General features: G+C 35.7%; 3 long non-coding RNA genes across 16 annotated transcripts in view; 2 read left to right on the forward strand and 1 right to left on the reverse strand.

Moving 5' to 3' along the window:
• The window catches only part of LOC140631224 (uncharacterized), a 94,400-nt gene extending 82,858 nt beyond the window's left edge, over positions 1 to 11,542 (forward strand). For 11 of the 14 annotated variants that reach the window (XR_012028852.1, XR_012028855.1, XR_012028861.1 and 8 more), the window contains 3 exons: positions 9,247 to 9,299; positions 9,958 to 10,066; positions 10,437 to 11,542. This is a non-coding gene — a long non-coding RNA (uncharacterized lncRNA). Of the gene's footprint in view, positions 1 to 1,995; positions 2,098 to 9,246; positions 9,300 to 9,957; positions 10,067 to 10,436 lie in introns of those variants that run through there. The other 3 variants (XR_012028849.1, XR_012028850.1, XR_012028851.1) reach the window with 1 other exon arrangement.
• LOC140631226 (uncharacterized) overlaps positions 1 to 23,324 on the reverse strand; it is a 31,233-nt gene extending 7,909 nt beyond the window's left edge. Inside the window, exons 1-2 of the long non-coding RNA XR_012028863.1 lie at positions 23,106 to 23,324; positions 15,618 to 15,700 (exon numbers count right to left, since the gene is read on the reverse strand). This is a non-coding gene — a long non-coding RNA (uncharacterized lncRNA). The remainder of the gene's footprint in view (positions 1 to 15,617; positions 15,701 to 23,105) is intronic.
• LOC140631225 (uncharacterized) lies at positions 23,278 to 24,865 on the forward strand. The gene is made up of 3 exons (XR_012028862.1): positions 23,278 to 23,325; positions 24,450 to 24,556; positions 24,725 to 24,865. It is a non-coding gene; the product is annotated as an uncharacterized lncRNA (long non-coding RNA).
• Positions 24,866 to 25,154: the final 289 nt, after the last annotated feature.

Here is a 25,154-nt window from a genome sequence, read left to right on the forward strand (position 1 = left end):
GATTATTTAGTGGGTAGAAGACTTGAGTTTGCCTGGCTTTCTTACGTGGGTCACTATATGACCTTAGGAAATTTTCTTAGTGTCTTTTAGATATATTTTCCAGTTTTACCTGGAAAACAAAAACTTAACTTCACTTTTCTTTGGAAAGAAAAGTAAACCAATAACTTGTTTATTGGCTGTCAAGAATTTGCTCTCACAAGACAAAGAAGGCAGATCCTGCAAAAGACAATAAGCAAACATTTCAGAGACAGAAGGACCAAGGTCTGGGGCCATATAGATACTTACCCAAAACAAGTAATCGCCCAGTGGAGCATTTCACCATCATAGTGACAATGCAGCAAGAGATATAGTTTATAGAGATTTTTAGAGCATCATAGAAATCTTCACAGATTTGCAAACAACACAATTCATTGACATTTGAGACTCTAAGGAGGCTGTGGACTTACATGGTAGCTGTGGACATTAAAGTCCAGCTCTGTAGAAGGTAAAGAAGTTGAGGCACAGAAAGTCTAAGTAATTTTCTGAAGAACATGGAACTAGTAACCAGTGAAACTTAGAATCACATGGAAATCCCTTTAAATCTGTCCCACAGAAAAAAAGGAGATGAGTGGGGAATGGGGTGAATAGTTGATGGGGATTAAGAAGTGCATTTGTGATGAGCACAGACTGATGTATGGGAGTATTGAATCGCTATATTGTACACCTGAAACTAATATTACACTATGTTAACTAACTGGAATTTTAATATAAACTTAAAAGTCTCTGGAAACATAGAGTGGGTTGGGAATAACTGTCTCTTTAGATGAAAAAGAACATGAAAACTTGTTCTGATCTAAGCATGAGCCATATTTTATCCTGGAAGAATTATTAGAAAGAAAGGAACATAAAAAAATCATATGTGGTTATATTTTGGAGGTGAGATTGCAAGGGTTTTAATTTTTTTTGCATAAACTGATGTACCTTTAAAATAGTCTACAGTGGGGGTACATAATTGTAAAATAAACTAAACATTATTCAAAAGAAAAAAATCTGTTCCATAAGAAGAATCAAGGTTCTTCGACTTTTGGTATCAACTTGACAAGAGGGCTCAGTTTAACAGTGTAGACATCATTCAGTGTCAGACTCTGGACTCCTGGAAAAATGAGGTCAATGAATTTTGAAGTAATAATGACACTCATTTAGGTAAGAGTATGATTCTCCGTCACTTCCTCAACTTTCAAGTAGGTAGGAAGAATAAAACTATAAGATCTTCTTCTTCTCTTTTCTTCTTCTTCTTCTTCTTCTTCTTCTTCTTCTTCTTCTTCTTCTTCTTCTTCTTCTTCTTCTTTTCTTCTTCTTCTTCTTCCTTCTTCTTTTTAGAGAGGAAAGGAGAAGGAGAGGAACAAAGGGTGAGGGAAAGAATCTAAAACAGGTTCTATGCCCAGCTCAGAGCTCAACATGGGGATGGATCTCACAACCTGAGATCGTGACCTGAGTCGAAATCAAGAGTCAGACACTTAACCAACTGAGCCATCCAAGCACTTCAGTTCTTCTATTTAAACATCATTTCATAATATTCAACTATTTTTCCCCTTAATTAACTCATTTGTGGTGTATCTTTGCCTATACTTCCACCACTGGGCACTAAATATACAAAAGAGTTCCCTAAGAGTTTTGGAAAGCTTCTTATAGAGTACCAAGGCATGATGCATGCAGAAACAGCAATCCTATGCTGCTCAGGTCAATCCCACTATGGGTCCAAGAGGACAAGCCATATAATGGTGAGCACCACAGGAATGGCCAATGTACATAGAACATGGCAAAGTACAAAATGTGCTGCTTTCCTATACATCACCAAATTCTCAGAGTACTACTTATTTCATCTGTTTCGTGACGGAAAAAAGTAGAGTTAAAAGAAAAATAGAAAATGTCTTTGAATTCAGGTATTGAATCTGAATACCTGATGAGATACTGAACAACTAGGCTTTAATTTTTTTTTCTTTTCTCTCTTCCTAGTGATAATAGCAACCAAGGGACAACACAACAACTTTAGAAGCATAATCTGCACATACATTGCAGTCGCGAGAAGAGAAAAAGATTTGGAATCAGACTAACTTAGGGTGAATAGTGGATCCACCACACACTAGTTATGAAAACTCAGTCTTCTTAGCTGGGAAAAGGGGTCAGGGGTCCTCATCTATCATGGTTGTTATGAGGATTAGATATAATGTACATAAAAAAACATTAAGTCTGGTGCATCAAAGAAATTCAATTACTTATAACTGTAGTTGTTATTTTTATTATTACTAGAAGGAGAATATGAGAAATAATCTACTGACTACACTAATAATAAGGGAAAAAATTGGTTTTCTGAATCATGGCTCATTATAAAAGAATAATGTTCCCTTGAGGAAATGATAGAGAACTTTACTCAAACACCTGGAAGAGACTGGAAACATACTCACCAATGTGATCAAAATTTTAAAAAATAAATATTTTATGAAAAAAGCAGAGGAAGGCCCAGATTCAACTGATTAATACCATGGAAAAGAAAATGTGCGCCTCAGGGGGAAAAACAATGAGAAAATAGTAAATATAAGAGGAATAATATCAATGGACCTCAGGTATCTACATGTCAGACTCTGAACATTGTCAATAATAAAATATGGCTGTCTATTTCAGTAAAAAGCAATATACATACAAGGTTATATATATATATATATATATATTAACATGAATAATTTGTACATAATGCATATACAAAGTTATATATATGGATACACCAATATATATGATCTCATTAAAGTAGTACTGAGATTGAGAGGGATTTAAGATGGCTACAGTGTAATAATAGAGGGGGAACACCCTGCAGAAAAGAAAATTAATCTAATAGAAATTGTAGAAGAAGAGCACCACGTAAAGAAAGATACGCATATCGGTAACAATCTTCAACCTACAATTGGAGCATAATGACACATATTTGAATGTGGACTAAAAGCTGAAATGGATAGAAGTGTTTTAATGGCAGAGGAGTGTTATAGACGCTCTAAACTCACCATATAGAGGTACCTTAAACGTAGTACAGAACTCCCAGGGGAAAGATACTGACCTAATGGGCTATTGTGACTATTCAGGCAGTGCTTGAGAGTCTGAATCTCTCACAAGTGGAGCAACTTGTTAAAGACATGACATGACTTACTTCCATTTTGTATTTTAAATGGTAAAGAAAGTCACAAGGAGAAAATGGTTGCATCGATTTAATTCTGTCCACTGAGGCAAAACTGGTACTGTTGTGAAAGGAGCAAGGACCTTGGAGAAAGTAATCTTGTGACATTCATGAAAGCCTGGAAAGACACAGAGGTAACTTCAGAACAGGGAAGTTAAAAATAATCAGATCATGTGTGTGGGCGTGTGATCCCAGGAAAAGAAGCTTGAAAGATAACAAAGCTTGGGAGAGATAAGATGGTCTGAGCACTTGGAAAATAAGCCCCACATAATCAGAATTATTCTAATGATAAAGGAAAAAAGGATATGAATCTAAAGGAACTAATATAGCTGAAAGTCAAGTTCATATTTTAAAAGGACATGTATTAAATATTGAAGGAGGAGAATAAACATCAAGAGAATACAAAAGAACAGCACCAGGCTATAGGAATAATGTTAGGTAGCCTAAATGTTAAAATAAGACAAAGATGTGAGAAAGATACTTTAAAAAAACATAAAGAAATTTAAAAGCTGTGTGTAGAGCAAGGTGAGCAAGAAAGGTGTTTGAGTCCTCAGCCTGGGTTTTCCAAAAAGCAATGCTGGAAACAAAGGCTTGGGGACAGGTAGCACATTTAGAAGCCATCCCTACGAGCAAGCTTGGGGCAGAGGGATTCAAACAGGGAAGGAGGGAAAAGTCCATACAGGGACACATTAGAGTTGGTCATGATGCAGGAGCCCATGGAAGCTTCTGAGGAGACAGGGACACATTAGAGTTGGTCATGATGCAGGAGCCCATGGAAGCTTCTGAGGAGACTTTTGAGGTGGGTCTCATATCTGTCTGACCTCGAGATGAAAGGTGAACGTATTTTCCATCAGTTCCCACCCTTTGGGTTTGGAGGGTGGTGTCCTGGGTGTTCATTCTCTGCACCTCTGGGTTGTGCCTGGGCGAGAACCAAGCCAGCTACCACAGCCATCACTGTAGATGCAGGACAGAGGGGAGGGGGCACAGCATCGCGGTGCACCTTCTTAGGACTGACTGGTGGCTGGAGCCTTGACTGGAGTAAGGGCTGGAGCCTTGAGGACCTGCAGTTTGTGCAAGAGGTGTTTAAGGAAGATGGTGTAAGGTATACAGGCAGTGGGGTGGGGGGGGGGAAGCAAAATGGCTCACCTACAACTTCACTGTTAAGGGAAAAAATCATAAAACTATAAAAGTATAAGCCACACATAATTAGGGGAGAGCTGAAGTCATTTAAAAATGTCTGGATGATGGTGCCAGTTTTTTCCACTCAAGGTTCATGAAGACACAATAAAATAAGATGTACTAAAACTAAAATTAAAAAAACGATGGGGTGCCTGGGTGGCTCAGTTGGTTAAGCATCTGCTTTCTTTGGCTCAGGTCATGATCCCAGACTCCAAGGATGGAGTCCCACATCAGGCTCTCCACTCAGCTGGGAGTCTTCTTCTCCCTCTATCCTCCTCCTTCTCATGCTTTCTTTCTCTCTCTCAAATAAATAAATAAAATATTTAAAAAAGTAAAAATGATAAAGTATAAATCAGGGTGTACGGAAATCACAGTATTTACGGAAGCACTACCATGTACATTTAAGAAGTGGGGCATATATATGTATATGTTTGCATAGAAAGGACTCCTGTATCTCTTTACCGTACAACCTTGGATTATTCATTTAGCTTCCTCAGTGCCTCAGTGTTTAGCTCCTGCCCTTAGAAGTGCTCCCACAGTGTGTCACTACTGTGTCCTTAGTACCTATAAGTGAACCTGGCACTGAAAAGGTGCCAGGCTCACTTGTTAAATGAATAAATAAGAAGTTAAATGGATAAATAAGAAGTTGGTGAGAATATGATTGTTACAGGAAACACTCAACTATTTCTTGAAAACCTAGATAATTTTAATATAATAAATTTTAATTCATGGATAGATTGAACTTTGCATGCGACACTCAGGGCATATATTTCATTTTCAAATTTCAATGAACAATAAAAATTGATTAAGTTCTAGGTCATAAATAAAACTCTTAAATCAGATATTGAGCAGGAAAATGTCATGTCACAATATAACATACTGTAGGGACACCCAGGTGGCTCAGTGGTTGAGCTTCTGCTTTCGGCTCAGGACGTGATCCCAGGGTCCTGGGATCAAGTCTCGCATTGGGCCCCTTGAGGGGAGCCTGCTTCTCCTTCTGCCTATGTCTCTGCCTCTCTTTTTCTGTGTTTCTCATGAATAAATAAATAAAATCTTTAAAAAATATATAACAAACTGCAAATTAATAACCAAAGTTTAAAAAACAAAAATAAGACCCAATTTGATAATTTAAAACATTCTTTAGGAAACTTATTAGGATAAAAAAGAAATTAAAATTACGATAATAGATTATTTAGAAAATAATGGATATTTAAAAATTGCTTATTATTGTAGTGTGAGGCAGCAAAAGTTAATTCTCAGAGGCAATCATCTTAAATACTTTCGTTATTAAAATAATAATAAAATAAAGGAATTTAACAATCAACTCAATATGTTAGAAAATAACCACAAAATAAAACTAAAAAAAATGGAGATCATGTAATAATTATAAAGAGAGATTTTTAATGAGTTAAAAACAAAAAATATATTTTATTAGTAAATCCGAGAATTGTTTATTTAAACACAACATTGCAATATGAATGAAAATGACAAAAAGCTAATCTCATCATTACAAAAGACAGAAAATTTTTTAAAAAATGTTTTAAATGGGGACATAATAAGAGATTTATTTTTAATTCTAGGAAATATTATATACACATTACACTAACTTAAAAACTACATTAAATTGGGATCCCTGGGTGGTTCAGTGGTTTAGCGCCTGCCTTCAGCCCAGGGCATGATCCCGGAGACCTAGGATCGAGTCCCACATTGGACTCCCTGCGTGGAGCCTGCTTCTCCCTCTGCCTGTGTCTCTGCTTGTCTCTCTGTCTCTCATGAATAAATAAATAATAAAAATCTTTTAAAAACTACATTAAATAGATGAGTGTATAGGAAAAAGATCAATGGCCAACATTAAATTAAGGAAAAGCAGAAAATTTGATTAGAGCAATCATATAAAACAAATTATCAAAAGTCCTCAATAACAGATTCATGATCAAATGATTTTGCTGCTGGAATTTCAAAGAGAAGGCAATTCCCATGCTACATAAACTGTTCTAAAGCATTGAAAATGACAGATTGTTATCCACTTCATTTTCTTAAGCTTGAATATCACAAAAAGACCAGTACAAGAAAGCTCCCACCTATCAGGAAGGAAAAAAAAACAAAAAAGCAAAAAACAAATAAAGCCCCCAAATTATATAAACGAGTTCACTGACAAATATTGATGCAAAATTCTCGAACTATTAGCAAATCAAATTGAAGTTATCTTCAAATAATCATCCATGACTAAGTAGGATTTGTACTAAGATTGAAAGGCTGATATATTACCAGGAGAGATGTGATTATAATATGCCATATCTCTAAGTCCAATATGACAAAAACTAATCTCAAAAGATATTGTAAAATGTTTGATGACAATCAATATGCCTTAATATTATTATTATTTTTTATAAAAGCATAAACACATTAAAGGAACTAGGTTTAGAAGATTAAGCCCTTAGTTGCAAAATGATACCTATCCAGAATCAACAGCTAACATAATACTTGATAGCAAAATTTGAGAGCCCACCCCATTATAGCCCACCATATTCTTTACTATTTAACTGTATTCTTGGGCAGCCCAGGTGGTTCAGCAGTTTAGCTCCGCCTTCCGCCCAGGGCCTGATCCTGGAGACCCAGGATCGAGTCCCACGTCGGGCTCCCTGCATGGAGCCTGCTTCTCCCTCTGCTTGTGTCTCTGCCTCTCTCTCCCTCCCTGTGTCTCTCATGAATAAATACATAAAATCTTTAAAAAAATAACTCTATTCTTTTATAATTAGAAAATAAAACCTAAACCAAAAGAGGAACAGAGGCAAAGAAATGAGAGGAAAACCATAATGCCAATAGAACAACTGGCTGCATAATTGTGTTCAAGTTGCTTGGTATAAACAACTTACATCCTAGGGTATAGAAAAAAATGGTAGAAACAATTCAGGCTTCAGTCATGATGTATTTTAAAGAATGGAACCATGCCAGAAACTGCTTTGAGATAAACAAACCTTTTCCCATTTTTTACAGAAAAAGGTGGATATTAAACTACAGACTAGGACCATTGGCAACCATCCCTGCAAACTCAAATATATATATATATATATGATATAAGTGTTTAGCAGAGGAGACAATTTGAATAAAGCTTGAACTGGTTACTAAGAATTCTTCGTCATTAAAAAAAATTAGTTATACCAATTTTAGTCGCTTTTTAAAAAGTTAGGAATTAAAAGAGAAGGTGATAAAGTAGGGCTTTATGTTTGGTGCATTTTTACTTGCAACTAGATTTTTGGTAAAATGTATTTTGATACCCTTTTGGATAATATGGCAAATATGGGCTAGGCATCACGTTATCAGATTTATGTTGGTTGAGTAACTGCATCCAGACCAGACTGTGCATGGTTGAGGCCGTTCAAAAGAAGGAGTTTGGGTTTGTGAGCCAGATGGGCTTGGATTCCACTATCACATTTGTGGGTCTTGAACAAGTTGCTTTATTTTTGTCCATCTTTAATTGAAGAACCTTACCTTATGTGGAAATAATGAAGATTAAAGCTAGTTTATAGCAAGTACCTGAGACAGCGCCTGGTGGTGTACAGCACAGTGTGAGGGAAGCTTCTGTTTTTCCAGTGGTTATTTTAGATGGCTCAAATATAAGTCCTTAGTGGCATGTGGATTAACTGTATTTTCTCATTTTCTACATTCTTAACACTCTGGCATCTGAGACCTCGCTAACTGGGAGGAGACTAACCTTCCCAAAGATTAGCTAATTTCTTAAGATACCAAACGCTTTCAAGAGAGTGGCCTCTCCAAATGCAAACCAGTGGATTCAGAGCCTATATCCCCACCTGCCTTCTTCTATCAGGGGCCTTCAGTCTGGGACACTATCCACTTGCCTGTGTCACCACAGGGCTAAGTACTAGACAGACCACCCCTTTTTCCCAGAACACATGGTAATTATTCCAACTAGACAATCCTAAGCCTGCCTACCTTGTTTACCCTGCCTTGCTTGCTTATCACTTCCCACAATAAGCTCACTAAAGGCTCACCTCCATGCTTTCCCCTCCCTCCTGAGTGATTCTGGTGCTTCTCTGTGTGGCTCTGCCTGACATGCTGTGCCTCTTACTTTTGGAGATCTGTGAGTATCAACTTCTTCCTTCATGACAGTCATTTCCATGTCTGTGAGTCTTACTCTACATGATTAAAACAAATCCTGGTATATTTTAAGACAGCATGTCATAAAACTGCTGTTGACCATCTTGCTCATTATGATATTTTTAATATCCTATAGGCATGTTAAGAAAAAGGCATAGATTTGGGTAAATTAGAGCTGAAATAACTCAAAATCTGGGTAACAAAAGTCTAAAAGATCTTGACAGGTTGGACTTATGAGGGCAAACTTCACAGTATATATATAACTTAAAAAAATATATATATTTATATATAGTATATACATATGTACGTTCATTCCTGTACTTCAAAGAAGTGGTGCATTAAACACAGAATGGAGGAAATACGGCCTGACCACAATCCATCAAAAAAAAAAAAAGAATTTATACATACCTCTACATTTGGTTGACTTCAATTTTCGGGATTAGGCTAACAATGTGACATGGTTACTAAAGAACCAAGAACAAGATGGGGGGCAGCATGCTAATTGATTGTCAACACAAAGCAGAGGCTATCCTCACTGTACTGTATGCTGGTCAGACAAAGTGTAAAGATTTTTTCTTTGTGAGTCCTAGGATCCAAGAAACACAGAGTTGAAAAATTAGGAGAGTCAAGGGAGTGAAACAATGTTGAAGGAACCCTACAGGGGACACAGTTGTCTTTTAAGCATCTTAAGTGTTCTTGTGTCGAAGAGGAAATATACATTCTCTTTTTTCTTTATTTGATAGAACTGTGTTTAATGAATGGAAGTTCAAAAGAGGAATGTTCATCTCAGTATGAGGTAAGGGAAAAGGTGGGAAGAAATTAACATTTAATTTGCTGCACTCATATAATATGTGCAAGACATTGTACTGTCTTATACTCACATATATCTTACTTTCTAATATCTAATATTTCCCAAATATACTACTGCTATTTTTCTAATAAGAGTCTATAAAATATTTTGTAAGAAATCCCATAAAAGGTAAGATTTGGTATCCTGTAAGCCCTCTTCAAATACTAAGAATTTGCAAAGCAGTCAAGCTGTAGGGAAAGGGGCTGAGGAAGGGCCTGGACTATTTCTCAAGGCTCTTTGTCCCAATATAACCATAATCATAGAGAACTGAAGACGGAGTGAGACATATTCTTTTTCTCCAGCAAATAAAAACTCTACTCCCCGGCAGCCCAGATGGCTCAGCGGTTTAGCACTGCCTTCAGTCCAGGGTGTGATCCTGGAGACCTGGGATCGAGTCCCACGTCATGCTCCCTTCATGGAGCCTGCTTCTGCCTCTACCTGTGTCTCTGCCTCTCTCTCTCTCTCTCTCTCTCTATCTCTCATGAATACATAAATAAAATCTTTAAAAAAACTCTACTCCCTGTTATATACCTCATATAAATAGATTTTTATCTGGTTATTTTTTTCAGAAAAGATCACATTTTTAATATTTTGTATTTAATAGGAGCTCACATGAACTTCAATAACATTTTCATGGGCCAAGTGACCACAGTTGGCTGTTGAAGGTTGGCCATCAGCATAAAATATTCAAGGAAGAGTTAGAGCATCATTGGGTAAATTGACACTATACTGTAAGGGTCTAAAATATGTAGGCATTATTTATATTCCCCAAATGAATGGGAAATATCAGAAAGGGAGACAGAACATAAAAACTCCTAACTCTGGGAAACGAACTAGGGGTGGTGGAAGGGGAGGAGGGCGGGGGGTGGGGGTGAATGGGTGACGGGCACTGAGGGGGGCACTTGACGGGATGAGCACTGGGTGTTATTCTGTATGTTGGTAAATTGAACACCAATAAAAATAAATTTATTTAAAAAATATGTAGACATTGAGGTATTCTTGACTTTGTGGTTTGCTTTGATTATATGTAACATAGAAAAAAAATTAAAAATCACAAGAGATAACTGATATTTTGTCTCCTAGGGGACTGACATGAATTTTTCCTAAAAGGGAATACCTTGCTCATATGCATGAAAGATGAAGCTCTAAGAAACTCTGGAAAGGGCCATGGAATGAAGAGACAGTTAATTGTTTGGCATGAAAGCTAATGCTTATTTGAAGAAACAAAAAGTAAGGGGTAGGGGATAATCCTGATACCTGGAGACAGGGCCATGCAAATGGAGAGAAGTTCAGATGTATATAGGAAGAATTTTATGAAGAAAAGTTGGACAATGAAGGCAACCTACTGAATGGGAAAAGATATTTGCAAATGAAAAAAAAATCTGATAAGGGGATTATATACAAAATACCTAAAGAACTCATACAACTCAACACCAAAAAACTCAAATAATCTGATTAAAAATAGGCAGAGGACCTGAACAATTTTCTAAAGAAGACATACAGATGGCTAATAGCTACACGAAAAGATGCTCAACATCACTCATCATCAGGGAAATGCAAATCAAAACCACAATAAGATATCACTTCACATCAGCCAGAATGGCTTATATAAAAAAGACAAGGAATAACAAGTATTGGCAAGGACATGGAGAAAGGGAACCCTTGTGCCCTGTTGGTGGGAATATAAATTGGTGCAGCCACTGTGGAAAACAATATAGTGATCCTCAAAAAGTTAAAAATTAAATAACATACAACCCAGTAATTTCACTTCTGGGTATTTACCTGAAGAAAATGAAAACATCAATTCAAAAAGATATATATGTACCCCTATGTTTATTGTAGCATTATTTACAGTAGCCAAGATATGGAAGTAACTCAAGTGTCCAAGATGCAGATGAATGGATAAAGAAGCATAAAGAAGATATATACACAAACATGATGGGATATTATTCAGCCATAAAAAAGAATGAAATCTTGCCATTCATGACAACATGGATGGATCTAGAGGGTTTTAAGTGAAATGAAATAAGTCAGACAGAAAGAGATAAATACTGTATGATTTTACTTATATGCAGAATCTAAAGGAAAAAAATAAATGATCAAACAAACAATAGAACCATACTAAAAAATACAGAGAATAAACTGGTGGTTGACAGAGAGGACATGAGTAGGGAGTGGGATAAATAGGTTATGGGGATCAAGAGAAACAAACTTTTTGTTGAAAGAAAAAGGAGAGAGAAGAAAGAAAGAAAGAAAGAAAGAAAGAAAAAGAAGAAAGAAAGAAAGAAAGAAAGAAAGAAAGAAAGAAAGAAAGAAAGAGAAGAAGAAGAAGAAGAAAGAAAGAAAGAAAGAAAGAAAGAAAGAAAGAAAGAAAGAAAAAGAAAAGAAAGAAAGAAACAAAGAAAGAAAGAAAAAAGAAAGAAAGAAAGAAAGAAAGAAAGAAAGAAAGAAAGAAAGAAAGAAAGAAAAAGAAAGGGAGGTAGGTTGGACAATGAACATTTACTGGTGGTAGGGATGACTGGAAGAATTTTAAATTTAATTTTGTAAATTGCTGCAATTCAATAGCCATTTGTTCCACAGAAACATCTTTTTAAAAGTAGATTTGTATGTATTTATTTGAGAGAGAGAAAAAGAGAGAGAGTCCACATGAGTGGGAGGGAGGGGCAGAGGGAGAGGGAGAAGCAGACTGCCTGCTGAACATGGACTCGAGCATGCAGCCAGGACCCTAGGATTACGACCTGAGTCGAAAGCAGATGCTTAACTGACTGAGCCACCAGGCGCTCCAGAAATGTCTTTTAAGGAGAGAGTTTTACGAAATAAAGGGACTGGGCTGGTATATGAGGTAGCATTGGACAATAAGAAAAGAATAGTCGTGTCAGGTCGGGAGGGGAGACACAAGTTCAATGTGAATAATTAATTAAAAATACAGATAACCATGAGATGGTACATTTAAGGTGTGTGTCAAAATCTTAGAGTGGATATTGAGCTTCTCATTTAAGATGTGCATAGTGGTGATATTAATTTCATGTAAGTCTCAAAGGACAGGATGACTTCAGCTGACATCTAGATTGAATGCATAATTGCTTCAACTCTCTTTTTCACTGAGCTTCTGTAGAAACATCTTGAAAGCCAAGCTTGTGAAACAATTACAAACATGTTCCTATTATTCATATAGCTCAGGCTTTTAATTCTTTTTTTTTTTTTTTTTTTTTCACTGAAAAGCCTGAATCTATTTCATGTTGAAAGTAGAAAAGGTGATATGTCTTTTGGACATGTTTTTTTTTTCCCCCATCCAAATGAACTCCTTGGATTTGACCCTTACACAGCATGAGACAGTTGAAGGTATTTGAATAAATTTGAAAGACTTCAATTTTTAATACAGTCCCTTTAGTAAAAAGTTAGAGGGATTCAAAGCTCCCTGTTACAAAATACTAAAGCAAAATCCATGCCATGTCACCCCCCTGAGACTTCCTGGAGGTTTCTAATTGGTAGTTAAAGGCACATGTTCTAAACCAAAAATCCTATAGACAAGTGACTTAAGAATTTCACATAGGCCAGGCTTTCTGACTCCTCCTTTGCTTAATCTTCTATCTGGCAAACTACAACTTCAGCAGCTAGAATATATATTGATAAGTTTTCTTCCCATATTTTCTTTATTGATCTAGTACAACCACATAGAAATACATTTCCAAATTAAAGGAAGTATAGAATTGACACCTAACAGCCTTAGAATAATTTCTGCTTTACTAGATTCTGAACTCTTTTCTCCCTCAAGTTATTTGAATGTGAGCCGAGGTGTGAACAAGGCAGGAATGAGAATCAATAATTAAGCCTGTTCTCTCTATACCTACTATGCTGGGAAATCCATTTCTTTTTCTCAGCCTGATTATTATTTAGCATTTTTTCAATACCCTCAAGTCAGGTCTCCATAGCAGTAGAATAAAACTTCACTAAAATGAAACGAAAACACACACCAGGACAATCCACTTAGCTTGTTTCCATGAGGGTATTGTATTGTCTTGGAGTGGTCAAGTCCTGGGGGAAGAGGCTGGTGTAGCATAAGAGGGGAACTAATTTTGTTATCTGTTTTCTTGGGTGTGAAATGTCATCCACCATCCCATGGGGCCACTATCATGTGTGACCACTGGAAAAAAAAATGGAACAAGGGCCCTTGGAAAGATGCCTATTCCAATTTCTCCAGTCTGCCTTACTCACCTATAATTCCCCGCAGAAACTGTGAGTATTTCTACCCCTAGTGACTAGGGAATAGGTCATAGCAAATAAGAAAAGCTTTGTGAGAATAGGTCCAGAATCCTGCACCTTAAGAATACTCTACAAAATCTTGCAGTCAGATTTTCAAAGGAATCAGTTATGGATGGTATAGCAATGTGCCCTAAAAGATCGAGAGAGAGAGAAGAAAAAAGGAAAAAAAAAAAAAAACATGACCTGAGAGATAGGTGTTTACACTTCTTTATTGTTTATTCCCTCATGCCTGGGCAATGAGTTCTACTGGGAGCTCAAGTCATCTGAGTTTGCTGGTTCCAAGCTGATTGTCTGAATGTAGGGTGGGGAAATTGGTCACAGCTGGAGAGAAGCCCTACTTACATTTCTCCTCTCATTATTTTCCCCAGAAGACTGCAAATCATCTTAAAAATAATGCTTCTCCCAATGTCTTCCTGGGCTCTGATGTTGTCCAGACACAGTTACAGGTATCAATTTAATGACTTTATACCGAGGCAATGCGTGGACAGATATTTTATTCAAGAACAACTGGGGCAATTCTTTATGTAATTTAGATGTCTGTTGAGGTCATACCATCGTTTGAGACCAAGTAATATCCTAGAGAATCAGGCTTGCGTAGTTTTTCACACTTGATGTTTAATATCCTAAAACATCTTTACTTTGTGTTCCTAATTTCTAGACTCTTATTCTATCTTCATTTATCTAAAAAAATTGGCTTCCATTGATGGCAGGCAGCCTATGAAGAGGAATTCATTAGCATTCTTTGGGGATTCATATTGGTTTTCCCTTCTACCTCTAATGAGCTTCCCTAGTTCTCTTACTTTACTGGCCATTGCTCAGCCCATAATCTCAACTTCTTCTCCTAAAACCAGTATGATTTAGGTGTTGCTCACAGTCCTTTTTTCTCATCTATCCATTTTCTTGGTGAGCTCATATATTTCTATGTTATGCTAATTAGCCTCTGTGCACTTTGCTCTTCATCCTCTGAGTTCAGTCCTGAGCTTCCAACCGGCATTTCTGTGTGATTCATGCCTCAAACTCAACCTCTCCCAACTACATTTCTCATTTTCTTCAGCATCTGTTCCATACATCACCCAGCTCAGTTACAGACCCCACAAGTATATGTTGTGCAGCCTTGACGTGCCCTCACTTCTAGCTTATTTAACTCAAAGAACAAAGTCCTAGGTCTTTTTGGTTACAAATAATTTTCCCTCTATAACAACCTAGAATTTTGTAATTAATTCCTTTTAAAAAGATTTATTCATTTATTATCTGAGAGAGAGAGAGAGAGAGAGAGCAAGTGAGCACGTGGGAGGAGCTGAGGGAGAGGGAGAGAGAATCTGAAGCAGACTCCCTGCTGAGCACAGAGCTGGTGTTGGGGCTCCATCTCAGAACCCTGAGATCATGACCCAAGCTGAAATCAAGAGTTGGATGCTTAACCACTTGAGCTGCCCAGGTGCCCCTAATTGTGTAATTATTTCCATTGTCATATATATAGAACCTGCTTTGTATTTCAGATAACACTTTACAACTCACACAATTTGCATCTGCCATCATATGGACTCCGTTTTTCTCACTCTTCTGTGAATTTCTTTGAGAATCTGAGATCTTGGATTATTTGTAATCATACCTGTTAAATTTCTAACATACTACACTGTGAGCAAAAGGTGTGCAATAAATCATTGTGGGCTAGTAGATGTCTTAAGTTTTAACTCTTTTTTCTACTCAATCCAACATTTCTCTTAAATGACTCAATGCTTCAATTATGCTACTTCCAAGGAATTATTTCTCTTTTTACCCAGGCCTCTAAGCATGAGAGATGAATAGGAGTTTTACACATGATGAGCAACAGGATTTAAAAACATTAACAATGGTTGCAGATACTGGTGGAATTTTCTAAATGAGTAGACCATAAAAGTCTTACTAATTAGAGTCATTTAAATGGACTGTGTACGATGCAACCCAAAAGATAATGATTCATAACAGTAATACATATTAAATTAACTTTGTTATAAATTTTACCTGATATGATCTTCTTGATTATACTGCTAAAATATTCATGTGTATTTAATTGCTGTAAGTTGTTTCAATTTTCACATGGTTGTCTATTGAGAATTCAAAAAGAAATCGATGAAACTGTGCTTAGCATGATCTTTAGTGTTGTTGGTTCTACCAAAGGTATAAATAAGAGTTTCAGTCATTAAAGAGATGTAATGTCACTTAAAAAATAAACATACTGTAAAATCAACATTTCTGTGTGTGAGTGGATCTATGAGTTTTAATACATGTATAGATTCATGTAGTCATCACCACAATCAGGAAGCAAAACAGATCTATTGATAAGAAAAAAATGTCATTAGTCACCATTTTCTTATGATTGAATCCACTTCCACTAATGCAGTTTCAGTCCTTCAGTTTTACATTTTCCAAAATGCCGTATAAAGAGTCATGCAACCTTTTGAGACAGTATTTTTCACTTAGATTCATCAGGTTGTGTGAGCATCAATACTTGCTCCCTTTTTCTTCCAAGTAGCAAGGCAGTCCCCCTTATCCATGGGGAATCCCTCCCAAGACTCCCAGTGGATGTCTGAAACTGCAGATGGTCAGTACCTATTATGTTTTTCCTGTACAAACATAACTATGATAACATTTAATTTATAAATTAGGCACAGTAAAAGATTTACAACCATCGCTAAGAATAAATAGAATGATTATAACATTATGCAAGCACTGCGATGTAGTATTATGCTGCTATTGACCTTCTAAGGTCATGCATCAGGATGTTTTAATTTTTCTAGAGTAGTACACAGGAATGCAACTTCTGGGTCATAAAATAATTGTATGTTTAACTTTACAAGAAACTGTCAAAACCGTTTTTCTAGAGAGGCTGTACCATTTTGCACACCCACCAGCAATCAATGAGAATTCTAATTATTCCATATCCACGAGTACCTGATATTGTAAGTTTTTCTTTTACTTCATCTATTTTAATAAGTGTGCGTTAGCATTTCCCTGGTGTCTAATGATGTTGAGTACCACTCAAGTGCTTATTTGCTATCCATAAGTCTTTGGTGAAGTGTCTGATCAAATCTTCTACACATTTGTTGTTGTTTTTTAATAGGCCATTTGCTATTGTTGAGTCTTGAGAGTTCATTATATATCCAACAAATACTTAGTCAAATATGAGAATTACATATGGGTTTTTTATTTTGATTTTCTTAACAGTGTCTTTTGAAGAAGTAAAGAGTTTTTATTTTGCTGAAATTTCATTCATTTTTTTCCCATTTATAGATTGTACCCTTGGGTCACATTTTAAAATTATTTGCCAAACACAAAGAGCATGAAGATTCTCTCTGGCATTTCCTCTAAAAGTTTTATAGTTCTACATTTTACAAATAAATGTATGGTTTATTTTAAGTTACTTTTTGTAAGAGATGTAAGGTATAGGTTTGGGTGCTTTTTCTTTTTTAACACATGGATCCTCTGTCCCAATGCCACTGCTTGGGAAAACTAACCTATTTTTTCCCTCACCTACTTGCCTTTGTGTCTTTCTCAAAAATTAACTTGTTTTGTTTGTGTGAGTATATCTGGACTTTAGCCTGTTAAGTGGTCTGTGTCTATCGATACCACACAGTCTTAACTATTGTAGCTTTATAGAAAGTCCTAAAATTGGATAGCCTTTATCCTCTACCTTTGTTCTTTTTTTCAAAATTGTCTTGGTTATTTTGGTTTATTTGCCTTTAAAAAAAGATTTTATTTTATTCATTTATTCATGGAGACACACAAAGAGAGGCAGAGACACAGGCAGACGGAGAAGCAGGCTCCATATGCAGGGAGCCTGATACAGGACTCGATCCCAGGACCCTGGGATCACACCCTGAGCCAAAGGCAGATGCTCAACTGCTGAGCCACCTGGGTGTTCCTATTTGCCTTTTTAAATATGATTTTAAGAGAATGCTTGCTTCTACAAAAAAAATTCTGCTGATATTTTGATTACAATTGTATTGAATCAATAGACAAATTTGAGGAGACTATACATATTTACTATATTAGATTCTTTAATCCATGAACACGGTGCACTTTTGTTTATGTTTTTTTAATCTAAAGTTAAGAACTTTACCTCTTTATGCATGTTTTCCCAGTGGTCGCTCAAAGGACACAATATTCATATTTAACTGTTCACAGCCTACTTAGAATTAATATTTTACCACTTCAAATGGAATGTAAAAAGCTTGCTAGCACATAGGTCCTTTTACTCTTCCCCTTTCATGTCGTACTTATCAACATAAATTGGAAATCTCTTCAGAAAATGTTATATATATTTTATATTTTAAGATAAATATTTTAAAGAATTTAAGAAGGTAAAATTAGTCAATTATATATATTCAGAATTGAAATTTCTATTGCTTTTCCTTATTCCTAAAATGCCAATTTTTCTTATAGTAACAGATCTCTTTCTGGTGAACTTTTTTTAGCATTGCTTTCAGAGCTTATCAGTTGGTGATGAAGCCTCTTAGCTTCTTTCATTCTAGAGCAACTTTATTTTGCCTTTGTTTCTGAATATAGGTATAAAATAAGTAGATATGGAATTGTAGGCCTACAGTTCTTTGCCTCCAACACTTTAAAAATGTAGTTTTTAATTTTCTGACCACCATGCTTTTTTTTTTTTTTTTTTTTTTTTACCGATGCAAGTGCACGAGGGTTTATTTACAAGCTCGAGCTTGGGTCCAAGTATACCAAGTATACGGAGTCCAAGTATACGGAGTCCAAGTATACGGAGGAGGGACTTGGACCCCGAGGTGGGTTTCAGCTTAGTTTTAAGGGCTGGTCTAGGGGACCTCCAGAAGGGGTGGAGCAAATTCTCAAGTTCTGTTTACATTCTGATATGGGGCTTTCAAGGGCATTGAGCTCTGTTCTTATTCTAATAGGGGCTTCCTGCCCTTGGCTTGGGCCACCATGCTTTTCAATAAGAAATCTGTAGTCATTTGAATTGACTGCAATCAATTCAAGTGTTCCCCTATGTGCAATGTGCAGCTTTCTTTGGTTGCTTTTAGGATTTTTCCCCCCAATTTGGATTATGATGTCTGGGCATGCATTTCTCTAAATGTATCCTGTTTGGGGTACACTGAACCTGTTTATCTGCCAGTTTATATCTTTCAACAACTTTGAAAAGTTTTTGATAAATTTTTCTTTAAAATATATTTTCTTCACCAAATCTTTTCTCCTCTTCTTCTGGAGCTCTGATAACATGTGTCTTAGGCCTTCTTATATTGTCTTACAGGTACCTGACACTTTGTTCTTTTATTTATTTTTAATACCAATTTTCTAATTCTTGTTCAGATTAGATAATTTCTACTGGCCTATTGCCAAGGTCACTGCCTCTTACCTCTGTCATCCCTATTCTGTTATGGAACCTATCCATGGAATTTTATATTACTTATTGTATTTTTCAACTCTAAAATGTCCATTTGGTTCTATTTTATAGCTTCTATTTCTCTGCTGAGACTTTCTGTCTTTCGGTTTGTTTCAAGAGTGTTCATTTTTACTTCATGATGATGATAATAGCTAGTTGAAAGTCCTTGTCAGATAATTCTGACAAATTATCTGATTATTTTGTATCATCTCAAGGCTTCTGTTATTGTCTTGTCCTTTGAGAATTTGTAAAATTTTCTTATTCTTTTATATGTTGTATAGTTTCAAATTGGGTCCTAGACATTTTGAAAATTATGTTATGAGACGCTAAGTCTTTAAAAAATCTTACAGAGAGATTGTGTTTTTATTTTTGCTTTTTTAGCCATCAATCAATCTAGTTATGTTCAGGCCACAAATTCTGATTCATCTTCCATGGGCTATGTTGCTAAAGTCAGTTCTGTTTTCTAAGGTTTTCCCCAAGAACTATATGCAACCTGACAGTGGCCACACCCATAGCTCAATTCCCACAGCTTTTGAGAGTCTAGCAGGCACATTTAGGGACATACCCCTCTATGAGAAGCTTGGGCTGAGCTCAGTTTTCTTTCTCAAAGCCTGTCCTCTGTGCTATCTCACTCACAGTCTTTGGAATCCAGAGGTCTCCCTTTCTTGTTCTTTGGGAAAAAAATCCTGAGACTTCAGTCTGTCTGTGTTTTGTTGCTTACTTCTAATAGTTGGGTCAGCCTTCAGGGCCAAGTGGCAGGAGAATAGCAGGAAAGAAAAGAGCAACATGGATTCCCTACATACTCTTTAGACCATAGTTCCTCAGTCAAAGAGGATGATTTTCCTCCTTTGGCGTTTTATATTCACGTTTGGCCTCTGTAACAACTACCATAGAATAGTTGGAGCTTTGGGAGTTGGGCTGCGTGGGTGCCTGGTTGGAAGAAAGTAATGAGAGAGTTTATCATACTTTCTCTGTCCTGTAGGGGGCCCTCCCTCCCACTTCAGGGATCTGAATGAGATGGCTTCTTTCTCTTAGAGATCTTTGTGCCCACAAAGGGTGCACATCTCCAACATTTATGCTGCCTTTGAACCCAGGATGAGAGATATGGAAGGAAGAACAAACCAAGAAACTCACTGCCAAATCTACTGGTTTTTTTTTTCCCCAACACATGTACTACAACTTACTTTCCAGAGTCTTTAGATAATTGTTCTCCATTCATTCTGTCCAGGAATTTTAATTGCATTTAAAGAGAGAAACAGGATGAAACATGCTCATCCATAACTAGAACTGGAACTTGTCTATAAAGTAGCTTTGGTGATAATAATACCTTGGTGGAACCTATTACTGGTGAGACTGTACATTTTTTCAGAACTTAATTCTGTGGTACAAACTGAGAAGCCAGTTTGTAAACAAACTAGTGAACAGACTCATAAGACAAAATGGAAAACAAAGTATAAAGAAGTATATTTTCTCAAGGTGTTTTTTTTGTTTGTTTTTTTGTTTTTTTGTTGTTGTTGTTGTTTTTTTTTTTTTTTTTAGACATCTTGAAGGAGACCAAACATTTGTACATCCTTGATAGGTTTTGGTGAAATGAAAAGAGCAACACATTCTGGATGACACATCCAGAGTATGGGCACAAAGAAAGAATGGAAATGTCCCACTAATTCTAGATGACTTGGGAGATTTTCTAAGACTCAATCTACAATTACCTTTCAACATGCTACTCTACAGTTTCCTGAGAAAGATTTATTTATCTTCCAAGTTCAAAGTCCTCTAGCTGCTTACAAATAGGTGGTATCTAATAACCCACTAAAATATCAACTTGCAAAGAAGATGTGGAACTGCAATTTTCTCAAAGTAGTTCAGTGGAATTAATTTGAACTTCAAACCAAGACTTCAGACTCATAAAATGGTATATGACCGAACTGTTATGCATATTTTTCAAAAACCCCAAAGCTACACTCTGTAATAATATGCAGAAAATGTAGCAGCAAGCCAAAGGGTTAGACCAGGCCATGTTAAGTCACCAGGCCACCTGTTTATTAAAATGTGGGAGGTCTTTTCTACCTTCTATAGTTTTCTACCCTTTTCTTTCGTGCTTTGACAGACATACACCTTTGCCCTCATGCCTAAATGCCTTCTTTAGTGTTTAAGTCATCACTAAGGATAATCCCTCCTTATGAAAGGAAAGACTATGTAAGTGTTGGCAGGTTGAAAATCTGTAGTTAGAAAGGTACTCCATGAAATCTGTCATTTCTGCTACCTTCTTTCTAATCAACTCAACCAAGCTTTTAAGATAATCTTTTCTAGATAGAAAGTTAGTGAAATTAGTTAGTGATACAAGTTAGTGAAATTAGTAAAACTGTTATTATCTGTGAGACAGTCAAGACTGTTACCAAGTATTGGTGTAGAAGTAGAGTAAGAAATATTGTGCTACTGTTATCACCGGGTTTTAATTATATATCTGCCTTGAGGTGTCATCTCCTCAGAGTTCATGAGTTCTTTACTTTTTGAGGGATCCATGTGTTGGCTAGATCAATCTGGACAAGACATTATGAAAAGAATTCACTTTGTGGATGAAGAGTTGAACAAAATGAACCTTAATCTCATATTCAACCCTGTTATTACTTAAATAACTGTGTAACCTTAGCCACATGGCTTTGCTATATTTAAATCCTTGAAAGGATATTCTATAACATGAGGGTAAAGTTTATTTTGTAACGACCCAAAAGACAGAGCAAAATTAATAAAGCTGTAAAAGATATGTTTTAGTTCATTATATGGACATTTTTTATTTTAAGTAATCTTTAATGTAAAATATGACATAAAGAAAATACACAAGGCAAAGATTTGGTCTTTCCAGTTTATTAAAAAGAAATGATGCTTGTTGAGAAATAGAACCTGCTAGCACTCCAGAAACGCCAAATGCCCCTCCCATCACTGTCTTTCCAAGATAAGAACTATTATGGTTTTCAGTAATTACTTCCTACCTTGTTTATAGACTTACCATCTAATATGAACCTCTGTTTTTGAATTTATTTAAATAGAATCACATGGTATATATATATATTTTTGAGTTTGCCTGCCCTGAAAATTATAAAATTTATAGGTTCTATGAATTGCAGTTAAGGCATTTTCATTGCTGCATAATATTCCATTATATACAAACAACACAATTTATTCTTTCTACACTTGATGGACATTTGGGTGTATCCATTTGGAATTATTACAAATAAAACTGCTGTGAATATTCCTGTATTTGTCTTTTTGTTACACATAAGTAATAGTATAAGACTTAGATAGTGCCAAATTGTTGAAAATAATCATGCCAGTGTATACTCCCATTTGGGATAGATGAGAGTTCCAGTTGGTCTATATCCTTGTCAGTGCGAACACTGGCAATATGTTGTCTTCAAAACATTTTTAATCCTTATGGGAGGTCTTTTAGTAGTATCTCATTGTTATTTTAATTCATGTTTCTCTACTTACTAATGAGATTTTATACTTCTACATAATTTTGAGCCATTTTAATAACTTATTCTATGAAGTAGTTATTCAAATCTTTAATTCTTTTCTATTGGGTGTTTTTCTTTTTCTTATTGATATATGTGAGTTTTTTATTTATAAAATATGGCCATAGTTAATATTGTCTTTTACTTTTTACTGTGTTGACTTTTCACTTACTTAATGGTGTTTCCTGAAGAACAGAACTTCTTTATTGTAATCAGTATAATTTCTCAACCTTTCATTTGTGACTACCGATTTTGTGTCTTGCTTAAGAAAAGTTTCTGTATCCTGAGTCCTATATTAATTTAGAGAAAACACATATCTACAAACTGTTTGGAATTTATTTTTGCAGATAAAGTGATATGAGAGTCAGTTTTCGTTTTTTTCCACACAGAGATCTGATTGGATAGTACATTTCCTATTTAGTCAGTTCTTTTCCAATGGTCTGTAGTACTACCCTTATCATAAATCAGGTGTGGGTCTGAAGTCAGACACTATTCTGTTCAACTTATCTATTAGTCTATACTTGTGCCAATATTGCACTTTAAAAAAATTACTACAGTTTTGATATCTGGTAAAGTAAGACTCACCTATGTCCTCTTCAGACTTACTACTGTGACCGAATGTTTGTGACCCTCCCCCCACATTTGCTTGTTAAATTCTAAACAGTATGATTATTCTATATCAATATGATGGTATTAGAATGTGAAACCCTTAGGAGGTGATTACATCATAGAGGTAGAACCTTGTGAATGATTTTAGTATCCTTACAAAAGAGACCTCAGAGAACACTCTTGACCCTTCTGCCATGTGAGGACACAGCAAAAAGACAATTATTTATAAGTCATAAAGCAGGTCTTCATTAGACACCAAATCTACTGTCACCTTGACCTTGGACTTCCCAGCCTTCAGAACTAGGAGAAAGAAATTTGTGATTTTTATAAGCTATCCAGTCTATGGTATTTTGTTATGACAGTCTGAACAGACTAAGACAATAATCTTTGTTCCTATTGTGCATTTTAAGTTAATTCTAGAATCAGCTTATATATTTCTACAACATAACCTCTGGAGATTTTTATATTAGAATTGCATTTAATGTATAGATCAATTTGATAGAATTGATATCTTTATAATATTAAATAAGTCAAAACTTGGACATAGAATATAGAATATACCTGTATTTAAGTATTCCTTAATTTCTCTCAATAATATTTTATATTTTTCTGTGAAAGGATATTGAATATCTGTTATTACATGTGTTCTATGTTTTCTAATGTTACAGTAAATATTTTTAAGAGCTAATATATTATTCAAAAGAAGTATATTTAAAATAGACTAATAAGTGTTGAAAATAAGTGGATAAGAAAGGTACATTAGGAAAATATGAGTCATAAAAATGCTATAAGATGAATCTTGATATTTGAAAAACTAGAATTAAGGCAATAATATTAGAAAGCACAAAGAATGACATCACATGCTGCTAAAATTGACTATAAAAAAGTAAGGAATGTTTATCATAAGTACACAAGGACTTATCCACATAGTCCCTAAATATATTAAGCAATAGCTACCAGACCTGAAATAGGAAATCGATGAAACAAAACTTTTAGATTGAGTTTGAAAACATTCTTTTCAGAAACTGATAGAACAAAGGGATAAAACATGAGCAGCTACATTAAGCACTTAAACATAATAAATTTATTAAGCTCATGCAACTGTATATGGAATTCTATACTCAACAAACAAAAAGGATACATTTTTTCAAGGATACATGTAATATTTATAAACGTTGATCATGTAGTAGACCTTTAAAAATGTCTCAAAAATTTCAAAAGTTCAATGCATACCCATGATCTTCTCCAATCATTATGTAATAAAATTTAAAACCAGTAATAAAAAGGAGAGCCTTAAAAACCTACAAGTATGAACTTCAGCTTCTAGGTAAAATGGAGAAATAGGATTGAACTTACCCTCCCACCTGGAATCACTGGATATCAGGTGATAAAGGACAGTGATTCTTCAGAGATGGAAAACAAATGAGGTGAGTACTATGATTGTTCCAGTTTACTGCCTGGAGAAAGTTTCCGGGATGATACAGGGAGAGCGAACTCTGAAAAAAGCTCAGGAATCTCCCCAAGTTGAGGAGATGGGACTAGGAGTTCAGAGAAGCCAAGGAAGCTAGAGAAACTGTTAATTTTTTTTTCTCCAGATTCAATGGAACTATAAACTCACAGATCCAAGAAGCTCAATGAGTCCCAAGCCCAAGACACATGAACGAAACTATAAAACACATAAGAATCACTTTGCATCTCAGAGTTAGGCGTCTCTCATGGTTTCTCTCTCTCTCTCTCTCTCTCTCTCTCTCTCTAATTTTTCCTACTCATTTCCCCTGGGAAGCAAACAAAGGGTTGCAGAAGGGGAGGAGGGAAAGGGGATGGGGTAACTAACTGGATGAGGGGCAACGAGGAGGGCACTTGATGGGATAAGCACTGGGTGTTATACTATCTATATGTTGGTAAATTGAATTTAAATAAAAAATGTAAAAAAAAAAAGAATCATTTTGCATAAAATCAGTGATAATTAGAAAACCTAGACACTTTTCCCCAAAAAGACATCTAGATGACTAATAGATACATGAA

This window comes from Canis lupus, chromosome 3 (assembly GCF_048164855.1).
Source record: "Canis lupus baileyi chromosome 3, mCanLup2.hap1, whole genome shotgun sequence".
NCBI classification, from domain to species: Eukaryota; Metazoa; Chordata; class Mammalia; order Carnivora; family Canidae; genus Canis; species Canis lupus.